This window comes from Nicotiana tabacum, chromosome 7, assembly GCF_000715075.1.
Source record: "Nicotiana tabacum cultivar K326 chromosome 7, ASM71507v2, whole genome shotgun sequence".
Taxonomy (NCBI): domain Eukaryota; kingdom Viridiplantae; phylum Streptophyta; class Magnoliopsida; order Solanales; family Solanaceae; genus Nicotiana; species Nicotiana tabacum.
The window spans coordinates 103,014,680-103,026,647 of NC_134086.1; the positions used below are offsets into that span (position 1 = coordinate 103,014,680).

General features: G+C 33.0%; 1 non-coding gene across 1 annotated transcript; it reads right to left on the bottom strand.

Moving 5' to 3' along the window:
- Positions 1-5,901: 5,901 nt before the first annotated feature.
- TRNAL-CAA (transfer RNA leucine (anticodon CAA)) lies at positions 5,902-5,985 on the bottom strand. The gene has a single exon. It is a non-coding gene; the product is annotated as a tRNA-Leu (tRNA).
- Positions 5,986-11,968: the final 5,983 nt, after the last annotated feature.

An 11,968-nucleotide genomic window follows, 5' to 3' on the forward strand; every position in this document is an offset into this window, starting at 1 on the left:
ATGGGAGGGTGTTCTAATTGTCTAAACAGGCTGTTAAAGGGTTGATTTTAGGTTTATAAAAGAGGAGACTTCCATCAGTTTTAGGGGGACATGAGATAGATCCGATAGGAGAGAGCAAAATACATACACATACACACATAGACAGGCATACAGACCTTAAGATAGACATAGATACACACACACAGACAGAGAAAAAGAGAATACACACAGAAAACTTAGTTTGGAGATTGAGAGTTGAAGTTCTGAAAAACAGAAAACTGGAAAAGAACTCTGTTTGATAACACAGACAGACAAAACTAGAAATTGCATTCTTCTTGCTGTCTTGATTTCAATGGTCTTGACCTGTTTGTCCAATATTGATTTCTTCTAAATCCAACTGAGTCTACTGGTTGTTTGTTGTTTTACTCTGGGATTTGGTCTAGCTGGTATATTGATTCTATTCCAATTATTTTGCTTGTTGCTGCTGCTGCTGATTTCCCTATCTTCTTCCTCTTCTCCTTTGCATTTTCAGTATTTCCAGGTACACATCTCGAGTCTCACATTGGTGTAGCTGAAAGTAACATTGAAAATCATGAATAGAAAGTTTGAAGGAGTTATAATCACCCGCTATTTACTGACTGCCTTTTCATAAATGTTGTTAAGTTGTGTAAATTTTAGTTTATAGCTAATAGAGAATACATTAGTAAGGTTGTACTTAATTAAAGTTTATGTTAATTTGAAACTGTGGTATTTGATTCATTTAGTAGCATACAGGATGTAAATATAATTCATGGAATGTGAAACTATTTAGTACGATTGTTAAAATTAAATTCACTCTTTCAGCATGCTTTGAATAAGTAGGGGCGAGTGGCTTTTAAATCTAACCAAATATGATATAGTTTTGAATCACCCAGTTCGATTTCCTTTAGGCAGTTTATAGGATTAGTTTTGAACATCATCAGTAACATCCTTTGATAAGGAATTCTTTAATCCTGTTTAAGCAAGTTAATTTAAATCCGATTTTAGGATGTTGTTCGGATTAAGTATTGTATTTCGTCGATCTCGCATGTGACTTCTTTGTCCAATTAAAAGCATGTTGCACAGGGTATGACGTCTCTCCATGTTATAAGTAATTAATCAGAAATTGACAAGGATCCGGGTTAGGCCAAAGCATATACTTGAATTAACGGGTGTCTTTCTTCTTCTATTTTTAGACAAACGCATTTAGAAATGTAGCCGCTTTAGGATATCCTTTCTAAAATAGAGACGAGCCTCGCCAGATAAAAATGCAAATTGCGGGGCCCTCAATAACTAACCATAATAAATATTTAGAATTCAGGATAGGCTGTTTAGCGAATTTCATGGCCTTCCCCGAAAATAATAACGCGGTTAGACTCTTTAGGCGCGGCTTAATTAAATTACATTCTTAAACTCGGGTGCACATTGATGTGACCCGAATCCAAATCTCAACGGAGTCAGAATGTGTCGACGACCACGGGTGCATTGATTGTGACGTGGTTCGAGACGCATTTTCACGACGTTGCAATTCTATAAAAATAAATGATAATAATAAGAGTGGTTTAAACTTAATAAAAGCACGTAAGTCGTAACATATATTTAAATCAGATATTTAGCCATTATAACAATTTAAGCAACCGTGCTAGAACCACGGGATTCGAGGGTGCCTAACACCTTCCCTCGGGTCAACCGAATTCCTTACTTAGAATTTCTGGTTCGCAGACTTCATTTGGAAAAGTCGAAAATTTCCTCGATTTGGGATTCAAGATAAACCGGTGACTTGGGACACCAAAAGCCAAACCTTTCCCAAGTGGCGACTCTGAATTAAATAAATAATCTCATTTCGAATATTGTCACTTAAATTGGAAAAACTCCCCTCGCGCATTTACCCTTCGGGGCCGGGCGCGCAAAAAGAAGGTGTGACACAAGATAGACAACTTCTTCTCCCTCCTCAACTTGAGTGTAAGACACAAAGTCTTTTTTGTTAGCACATATGTGCCTAGTGGCACCAGAATCTAACACCCAATCTTTCACATTAGCTACAAGGTTCACTTAGGAAACAACCGCAACAATTAGATCATCCACTTTGGCTTCAGTCAAATTTACTTTAGCCTTAGTGGGATTGTCATTCCCAACCCTTTTTCGACATTGAGCAATATAGTGGCCAGATTTTCCACTTACAAAGCAGTTGCTTTTTTCCTTGAAGGTTTGATTGTTGGTTTTGGGCTTATAACCATTTCTTTCGTCATACCTGTTACTTGATTTTCTCTTACGGTTGTTCTCCTCCAAGGCTGCTTCTAGTAGCAATTTCTTTTCCTTTGTATACAACAACGTGCTTGCGGTTAAAATTATCTCCACCAAAAATAGCAACAGAAACAGTTGGTGCAACAGGAGTAGTAGCATCGACAGCAACATTAGCAACGTTATTCTCCATAATAACAACGTAAAATATCCTTAAGATTGTTGGAAAAAATTGGATGATTATGGAGAATAAAAGGTTTAGCTTGAGGCGTGTCAAAGACACTATCCTTAAGGATATTTCCCCCACACCGAGATGAATAATATTAGGCATATCCCCTAGGATTCAACAAGCTCTTCTAGTATAACTAGGAGCATAAACAACAAAGATTTATGAGAAGAAAACCCAACATAAAAGTATAACTAGGAGCAACCCAGCATAATAGAAAAAGGAAGAAAAGTTTTAACTTTCTTCACACTAGTACCATGAACACTAACAAATAGCTTTATTTATAGTCCAAGAGGATGTACATCTGAAATGAAGAAACGGTAAAATTCTTTGAGAATTCAATACTAAGAAATCAATAAGAAACGTTAAGAATTCAATAACAAGATCATTTAACGTTAAGAATTCAATAACAAGATCTGAAATGATGAGACTTTAAAATTCATTAAAAATTCAATTCCAAAACCGAAGCAATTATAACGATTCCTTTTAACTTTTAAAGGAAATGATTATCATATTTAATGCTAGCAAACGGACAAAGACCAACTTTGGTCAATTTCAACCTTACAAAATTATAATTGATTTTAATACTCATTTAATGTTAATAAATATTATATTCAAAATTATTCTAATTTATTGTCAATTTGAATATTCTTTTTGAGATAGTAAAAATATTATTTATTTTTTAACATTAAGATGGTAGAAAAACAATTATGGGTTATAGGTCCATTATCATAAATGATTCCACTCGAAAAAAGGAGATTATGGGAGCTGCACCTATTAATTCCAAATGAAATTATTAGAAAAGAAAGAAGTAGAAAAAAGAGAATGCATAACATAGCTAAGTGAGTCCTTTAAGAACTTTCATATCCAGTAGAACAAATTAACAATGTTGGCTTTAGGCAAGTTCGGTTGGTACCTGCTCAAAATTCAATACGTTACATAAAAAAGTATTTTAGATAATGAAACAGGCAAAGTAATTTTAGAGATTACAAGAAGAAGCCATAAAAAAAGAGTGTTGGTTGGCAAAAGGATGAAAAAATTTCACCTAATTTTGAGCGACATTCATCTTTATCTCTCTCCAAATATAGAAACTCCTCATTGGTATGCGCATTATACATTAGCAGGACATATATCGAATGCACACATAGATCTCTATAAAGACTTCTACCGTTCTCCTTATTTATGATAAATCTAAATAGTCTCTCAGACTCTTCAAAGTTCAAAGTGAAGAGATTGTTATACATAACCATCATACGGTAGCAAAACAGTCTTTCTTCAATGCCCTTACTCACCTTCTACTTCATTTCTTTTAATAATCAAAGTCAAATTCTTTTTGTGTGGGGTGAAGGAGATAATGGAACTCAGATCTGATCAATATGTAGAGATGAGAATCAAAATTCAATGAGGATATTACAAGGAAAAGAGAAGAGGAACCAATACTAGTTCAAAGGGAAATATATTATGGTTTGCGTTGTAAGCAAGGATTAGAAGAAATAGGCCCATACATTAATACTCACAACTGTTGTATTAATTCAATTAAGGAAGAAGAAAACAGAAACAATACAAGGAAATTAGAGAGATTTCAGGAGAGCAATGGAGTAATAAATAAAGGGATTTTTGCATTCTTATACACAATTTGAAACTTTATTACTTTAATGTCTATATTTAGCTAATTACCCGGCATAAACAAGTTTTGTTTATAAAATATATACAATCCACCTTAAAGGGTCCCCAAATTCATTATTTGTACATTCAATCAAGGGATTTAGTTACACCATTTTCCTTTTTTTCCTCCTCTCTCCCCTTTCTCTCCGGATCTTCTATTATTTTAAACTATTTCACTCTTCTCTATTCTTAAAAGGTTTGACGCCATTTGTAACGCTTTTCCACTGGGACGCACCACAAACCCTTGAGGACGAATATGAAGGGTTTCTCAGTTCCAAAATAGCGCAAGAGTCAAGACGTTAAAGTATTCGAGCAGAAATAAAATGACGTCAAATGTGATTTAGAATTTAAAAATTACTATTCCTAACAATTAGAAAAACTGCACTTCTTAATCTAAGGGGGTTCTGTGCATGTCCTGTTGAAATAACTTTAGACTTCAGAGCATTAAATTGTATAATCAAATCTTTTTTCTTTGTGTAAACGGATGCGGCTTTACACTTTGCTCAGTTAAGTTATCCTTACATTTGGTAAATGCTTATATTTACTCACGCAGTTAACAACTTGTTTGGAGGGTTGTTACGCAACGTTTCATAATGTATCGTATCGCACTGTATCGTTTGATAAATACATTATTTGGATAGATTGTGTCGTTTGTCATCGTTTCATGATATCACGCACCAGCAATATGAAGAATAAACTTGCAATATTATAAAGAAAAATTATGATACAAGGTAAAATTACTATATAAAAAAGTAGGGCAAATGCTAAAATAAAATAATTTAATAATAATAAAAGTTGAGATTGAGAGAAAAAGACAAGGTAACGATGCAACCACACCAAATCGGTCGTTATATAAAGTGGCACATTTCGTCGTTATGTAACGACGTATTTAACGATACGATACAATAAAATTTAAGTAACAATCAAAACAAACATTGTATTTAAAGTAACAATACGAAACGATACAATGGGTAACAACCATCCAAACAAGCTGTAAGAGTATGCTTATACTTAAATACAATTTGTATGCAAATTTTATACAATATGTATTTTGTATATTTTGTATCTTATTTATACATATTAAAAATAATTTTCATATAACTAATTATATATTATACAACTTATCTACGATTTATCTACAACTTATCTACAATTTTCATACATTATTTCTACCCAGTTAAATACAAGTACAATAACATACAACTTAAATACAAATTTTATACAAATATGTCTTTTGTATATTTTGTATCTGATTTATACATAGTAAAAATAAATTTTATACAACTAATTATATATTATACAACTTATCTACAATTTTCGTATATTATTTCTACTCAATTATATATAACTACAATATCATACAACTTAAATATAATTTTTATACAATGTTGTTCAACTTTAATACAATAGTTAAATGAATAAAAGAAAAATAAATAAATAATAGAATACAATTTTACTACAATTTCTGCAATATAATGTATGTCATGTCGTCTTCTTCTTCGAGTTTCAATCTGAAATTCAGCCAAAACAAAGTCTAATCTTCACCAAAAACCCTCAAAATTGAGATATAAACTCCAAACATATTCCCAATTATTTGCATCAACACCCAATCCAAACAAATAATGATTTTTGAAAACCTAAAAATTTGAATTCAAAGCTTTTTAATGGTTGTCCATTTGCTTTATATTATTGAAATTTGGGATTGAGAGATAGAGAGACGTAGAGAGAATTCTTAATTGATACGGAAAATAAAAGAAAAGGTGCGTTAAAATTGTCAGAAGTGGGATTTGAACCCACGCCCTCTCACGAGGACCAGAACTTGAGTCTGGCGCCTTAGACCACTCGGCCATCCTGACATGTTTGCATGTAGTTTTATTATGTATGATATCACTTTCCTTCCCATCCAACCTTTTGGATTTAATTTAAAGTATATATGTCATTTTTATCCTCAATAATTTCTAACATGCTGAACTAGATAGGATATATAGTATTTTTCATGGTAATACATAGTAAACATGTAATCCGTCAATTTAAAAAATTTAATATTTTTGGAATAATGTGAAAGTATAACTAAAATGAAACATTAAACAAACAATTAAAAACTAAGTTTGTTAAAAAACATTACATCAAAATTCATTGTAGTGGATTTAGAGTCCATTTACTGATTTGAAGTAGCTGATAAGCATTAGGTGTCGAAAAGCACTTTTAAGAGTCCGTTTAGATTAGCTGATTTGAAGTAGCTGATAAGCATTAGGTGCTTAAAAGTACTTTTAAGTGCTGAAACTGATTTAATAAATAAGCAGTTACGTGTTTGGATACAAGTGCTGAAATTGATAATAAGATACTGTAGTATTTGACAAAAAAATGCTGATAAGCTCTTTTTATGTTAAAATGACTTAACCTTAAAACTGTTTACACTTATAAGAGCGTAATTTCTTCAAACTTTTAGATTCCAGATCGATTCAAATACAAAATATTCTATTTGTCATTTTATTTTAAATACAATTATACTTAGATAAGATAACTTTTATGATAAATATAATTTATTTTATGATAAGCATATAATCATAAGTTATAATAATTAATAAATTGACAAAAGTTTTTTAGTAAAAAATAAACCTAAATAGGACAAAATATTTAAAGAGAAATAAACACTGTCTTTATCACCACAACACTTAGAAAGCAATACACCAAAAATTTAATATGTCCTTATTTATTACATACATTTAAAAAATTAATACACAATCACATAGATACAAATATCTAAAAGAATAGAGAATTTGCTTATCTTAAATAGTTAATGTGAATTACAGATTTGAAGAGGCGGGGATGTGGGAGGGGAGGGGGAGGGTTTGAAACAATACTTGAGGTAGTGAGTATCGATGTAAGAGTTTTGTTCCAAAAAAAAGAATATTTTAAGGATAAAATAGTAAAAATCTTGGTCAAACTTAAAGTGCTTATAAGCTAAAAATTCATAAGCTGGGGTGACTAGCTTATGCCTTTTGGCTTATTTTTGACTTATAAGCAATTTTAACTTTACCAAACGCGTAGATAAGACGAAAATTGCTTATAAGCTAGTTTGACCAGCTTATAAGCTTAGCCAAGCACCCTCTAAGTATTGAAACTGATTTAATAAATAAGTAGTTACGTGTTTGGATATAAGTGTTGAAATTGATAATAAGTTGCTGCAGTATTTGATAAAAAAGTGCTGATAAGCTCTTTTTCTGTTAAAATGACTTAAATAACCTTAGAACTGTTTACACTTATAAGGGCGTAGTTTCTCCAAAACTTTAGATTCTAAATCAATTCAAATACAAAATATTCTATTTGTTATTTTATTTTAAATACACCTGTGCTTTGATAAGATAATTTTTATGATAAATATAATTTATTTTATCATAAGCGTATAACATAAGTTATAATACTTAATAAATTGACAAAAGTTTCTCAGTAAAAAAAAAACTAAACAGGACAACGTATTTGAAGAAAAACAAACATTGTCTTCATCACCACAACACTTAGAAAGCAATATACCCAAAACTTGATATGTCCTCATTTATTACAAATAGTTTAAAGATTAATAAACAATCAAATAGATATAAATATGCAAAGGAATAGAGAATTTACTTATCTTAAAGAGTCAATGAGAATTGCAGACTTGAAGAGGCGGGGGGAGCAAGGGGAAGAGGGGGAGGGTTAGGTTGGATACTTGAGGCAGTGAGTGTCGATGTAGGAGTTTTGTTCTAAAAATGAATATTTTAAGGATAAAATAGTAAAAATCTTGGTCAAACTTAAAAGTGGTTATAAGCTAAAAATTCATAAGTTGGGGGTAACCAAGTTATGACTTTTGACTTATTTTTAACTTATAAGCACTTATAACTTTACCAAACGCGTAGATAAACCGAAAAATGCTTATAAGCTAGTTTGACCAGCTTATAAGCTTAGCCAAACACTCTCTTAGTGTTTTTCCATTAGTTTTCCCTGCTTATGAAAGCACATAGTATGAGTTTTTGCGGCAGTTTGGTTTATTTATACTTGGAATCAAGCAAGATTTATTTGCATATAGAGATAAACGGCTGTCTTGGATTGAATGAACACACAAAATCATAGACAATACTTAACGACAAAGGGAACTTTGAGACCACAAATCTTGTGAAATATCATCAAGCACTCGGAAATAAGAACCCAGTTTCCAGTTTCCAGCAAAGTAAGAAAGAGAACAGTAAAAAAGCAAACACTGTTCAGTTCTTTCTAATCTTGACTCTTTCCAAACAGGATTTTCCATCAAGTTGGTTAATCTGGTGCAACTCCAAGCAATCCATGTACTTCATTGGAATATACACACTAAATTTTCCTGCTAAGGGTGTTCGACTAACCACCCTTCGCCCTTAGTAGCTCCGACCTTGGTTATATGCATGGATTCAATTGACCCCATTGATTTCGACTTAAACTATGTCTGTGTATGAAATATATATAATTTAACTCCACCTACTAACATGGAATTAATAATTAAACAAAGCATATTGTGAACAATTGGGAAATTAATTAGGGGATTTAATTACCTCAAGATGATCGGCAGTATTAACCAAGAGAGAGTTGGGAAGGGCATTGACATGAATCCATTTGCCTTGAAGCTGAAGTTGGAGACTAAGGGTGGCAAACGGGCCGGGCCCTGGCCTAAAGGGGCCTCATGGGCCGGTCTTATGTAGGCCCGGGCTTCGTGGGCCCAGCTTAAACGGTCCCGGACTTTGTGGGCTTTTGGAGGTAACCGGACTAGGACCACGAACTAATGGTCCCGGGCTAAGTGGGCCGGTCTCGGGCCAATGTGGGCCTGACCTCTTTTTTTTTTTTAATTTTTTTTATCTAAGGCAATTTCTTGTAAATTATATAGCTTATATATATATATATAGTTGCAAATTAAAGTTTACATTTAATACTTCAAATTAAAGTTCAACGCCTTCAACATAATACTTCAAATTAATCTAACAAACTAAAACATTAAGCATAATACGTCTAATTATTTTAAAATAACACAAATTGTCTCAAATCAACTTAAAATCTTAAATACGAATGTCTGGAGAATGCGCAAGACAACTCTTTATATGCCTCCTTAAATAGTTTGTGCCCTCCAAATTTGGACAATGAGTGTAGACTCGACCACAGTTCTTGCACTTTATTATGTAAACTTCTTCATTTTCTTCTACCACATTAAAGTGTTCCAAAATAAATGGGCGCACTCTAGAATCATTGGGCATGATTTAACTTGAATTAAGAATTTGAGTTTGAGAAATGAGAGATGAGTAAAGACTTGAATACTTCAATTTGAGTTTGAGAAATGAGAGAGATTGATGATTTTGTGAGAAAAATGAAAGAATGATGGAGTATTTATAGTTGAAAATAGGGAAAAAGTATAATTATAAAATATTTGGGATTAAAACAAAGTTGAGGGGGGGGGGGGGAGGAGGGGGTTAAATGACTATTTTAGAAAGTCCAAACGGCTATTTTTTAAATGTTGCAACGGCTAAAAAACAAATTTGGATTTTTTTTAAAAAAAGTAGTCGTTGGGCCCGTTTAAGCCCGGTTAGGACCGGTTGAATCGGCCCACTTAGCACCTGGTCCCTGTCCTAACGGGCTTCTTCAAGGAACCGGCCCACTTAGTAGGCCTAGCTCCCCTGGTCCCGGACTTAAACGGTTAGGCCCGTTTAGGCCCACTACCCATATGGGCTCGCAGGCCTGGACCGGGCCCGGGCCTAACCAGCCGACATGCCAGCCTTATTGGAGACCCTCGACTTGGTTATTGATGAGAATAGTTAAAAGACCTTGATCTAAGTAGGCTAGCAACTCCCCATTGCTAGTTTAGGCTGAGGACAACGTGGATAGTAATTTGCAACAAAGGTTTGAAGGCCTAACTTGAAATCCAGGGCTTTGTCCAAAAAACTTTTTTCAAGCCCCAGACTTTCTGATATCCCTGCTAGTAACTTTTTTGCTATTTCCCGACTTTTCTCACAATACTCCGACATAATATCACTAAACATAATCTTGCGTCAGTATAAAAGGCATATGAAAAATTATAGTAAAAAAAAACTCGTTTGACTCTCCAGATAGTAACTGCATCAAACAAAGTGGGACATCGGGAGTATCTTATATGACATTATAATCTAAAATTCTTTTCTGCCAGTTAGCATACTGAAATTAAACTTAGAAAACCGATTTTGACAAAAAATTGAAAAAAGGAATAGCAATTATATGGATACCTGTAGCCGTGGGGTTTGGTGGGGAAGTGAAAATGAGGATGGACAAGGACCTTAAAATAGTCTCTTCAAAAGAAGGCATTTTATTTAGAGGCATTGAAACTTTTCCCACATCTTATAGGATCCAATACATGCAAACTCCTGATTTCCTCCTCTAGCAAGTTGAAAAATTCATGGGTTCCATCAATCACTAACTTTACCAAATTTTCTTCTATACCATGGTTCACTACCTGCAGTATGTATTGTTGGATTTTGTTATTAATAGCAAAAGAAGAGTGAATGGAAAATGGTGGGGAAAGAAATGGAGGGAAGTGAAATTTTGAATGAGTTCACTTTACTAATACACTTTGTCCCTCATTGGTAGAAGGAAAGAAAATCTTTGTGTATATATAGAGAAGCTCATCTTTTAGCTCTTAAAGAGATAAGAAGAAGGCAAGCCTCACGCCGTCGTCGTTGCTCGCTCGGCTCAGATTCGGTCAATGATTGATTGATTAATCTTTTTGAACAAAATTCTTTTCAAATATTTAATTAATTAATTAAAATTAATTAACGAAAATTCAAATCACCCATGACCCGCGACTCGGTCCGGTCCGATCCAATTTTTTCTTTCCCGGATTATGTTACATCCGTTTAATTTTCCCGCAATATTTCCAACAGCTATGGCTGTTCTCAAACAGTGTCAAACCTGTTCCAACAGCTATGGCTGTTCTGAAAGATTGCAAACCTTTTCAGAAACAGTACCAAATTGGCTATAAATATTCCTTCAAACCCCAGAATATTTACTTACGAAATTTTCTGATTATCTTCTTCTTCTTCTTCTTCTGCACAAAAATTCCAGTGTGTTTTACAGCCTTTGAGTGGTTCGCTGTTCATCTGCATTTTTAGTACCAATACGCTATTGAGTCAAATCGTTCTATCTTGGGAGGATATATTCCAAAACCTCGGGTACTTGAGGGGAATAATTTCCTTAAGGATACAATGTATTCAGTGGGCTCGATTTGTTCCTATACTGTTTTTCAGAATTTATTTTGAAATTACTATATACTGTTTCTAGAATATATTTGACGTTCTAGTTCTACTAACTTTCTATTTCTGTTTTTTCATAAAGTTTATTATTTTATTTTACAGCAATACAGATTTCAATAACAATCTTAAGGAAATTATTTTATTATATTCTGTATTCTGTTTGTGAAGATTAAAACCTTTGTGGTTTTCTACTCCGTCTGAATTTTACTATTCTGATTTGAAGATATAAAAACTTTATCATAATATTGAAATTCAGAAAACGATTTGAAGAACATAAATGCTTCATCGTTTTCTGTGTAACAATATATAAAAACTTTAGTTTTTACGTACTGTTTACTGATTATAGTATTGTTTACTATTCTGCTTTTTGCCATTAATTGAACTCTTCTGTTGTTGATAGTGAGAAATAGCAATTGATAAAGTTGTAAAGAATGGATTCAAATGTGTATTTGTTTCTGATAAAGTTGTTGTAAGCAAGAATGAAATGTATGTTGGAAAAAGCTACCTCACGGAGGGCCTTTTCAAATTCAATGTAATGGTTGTTGACAGTATAAATAAAATT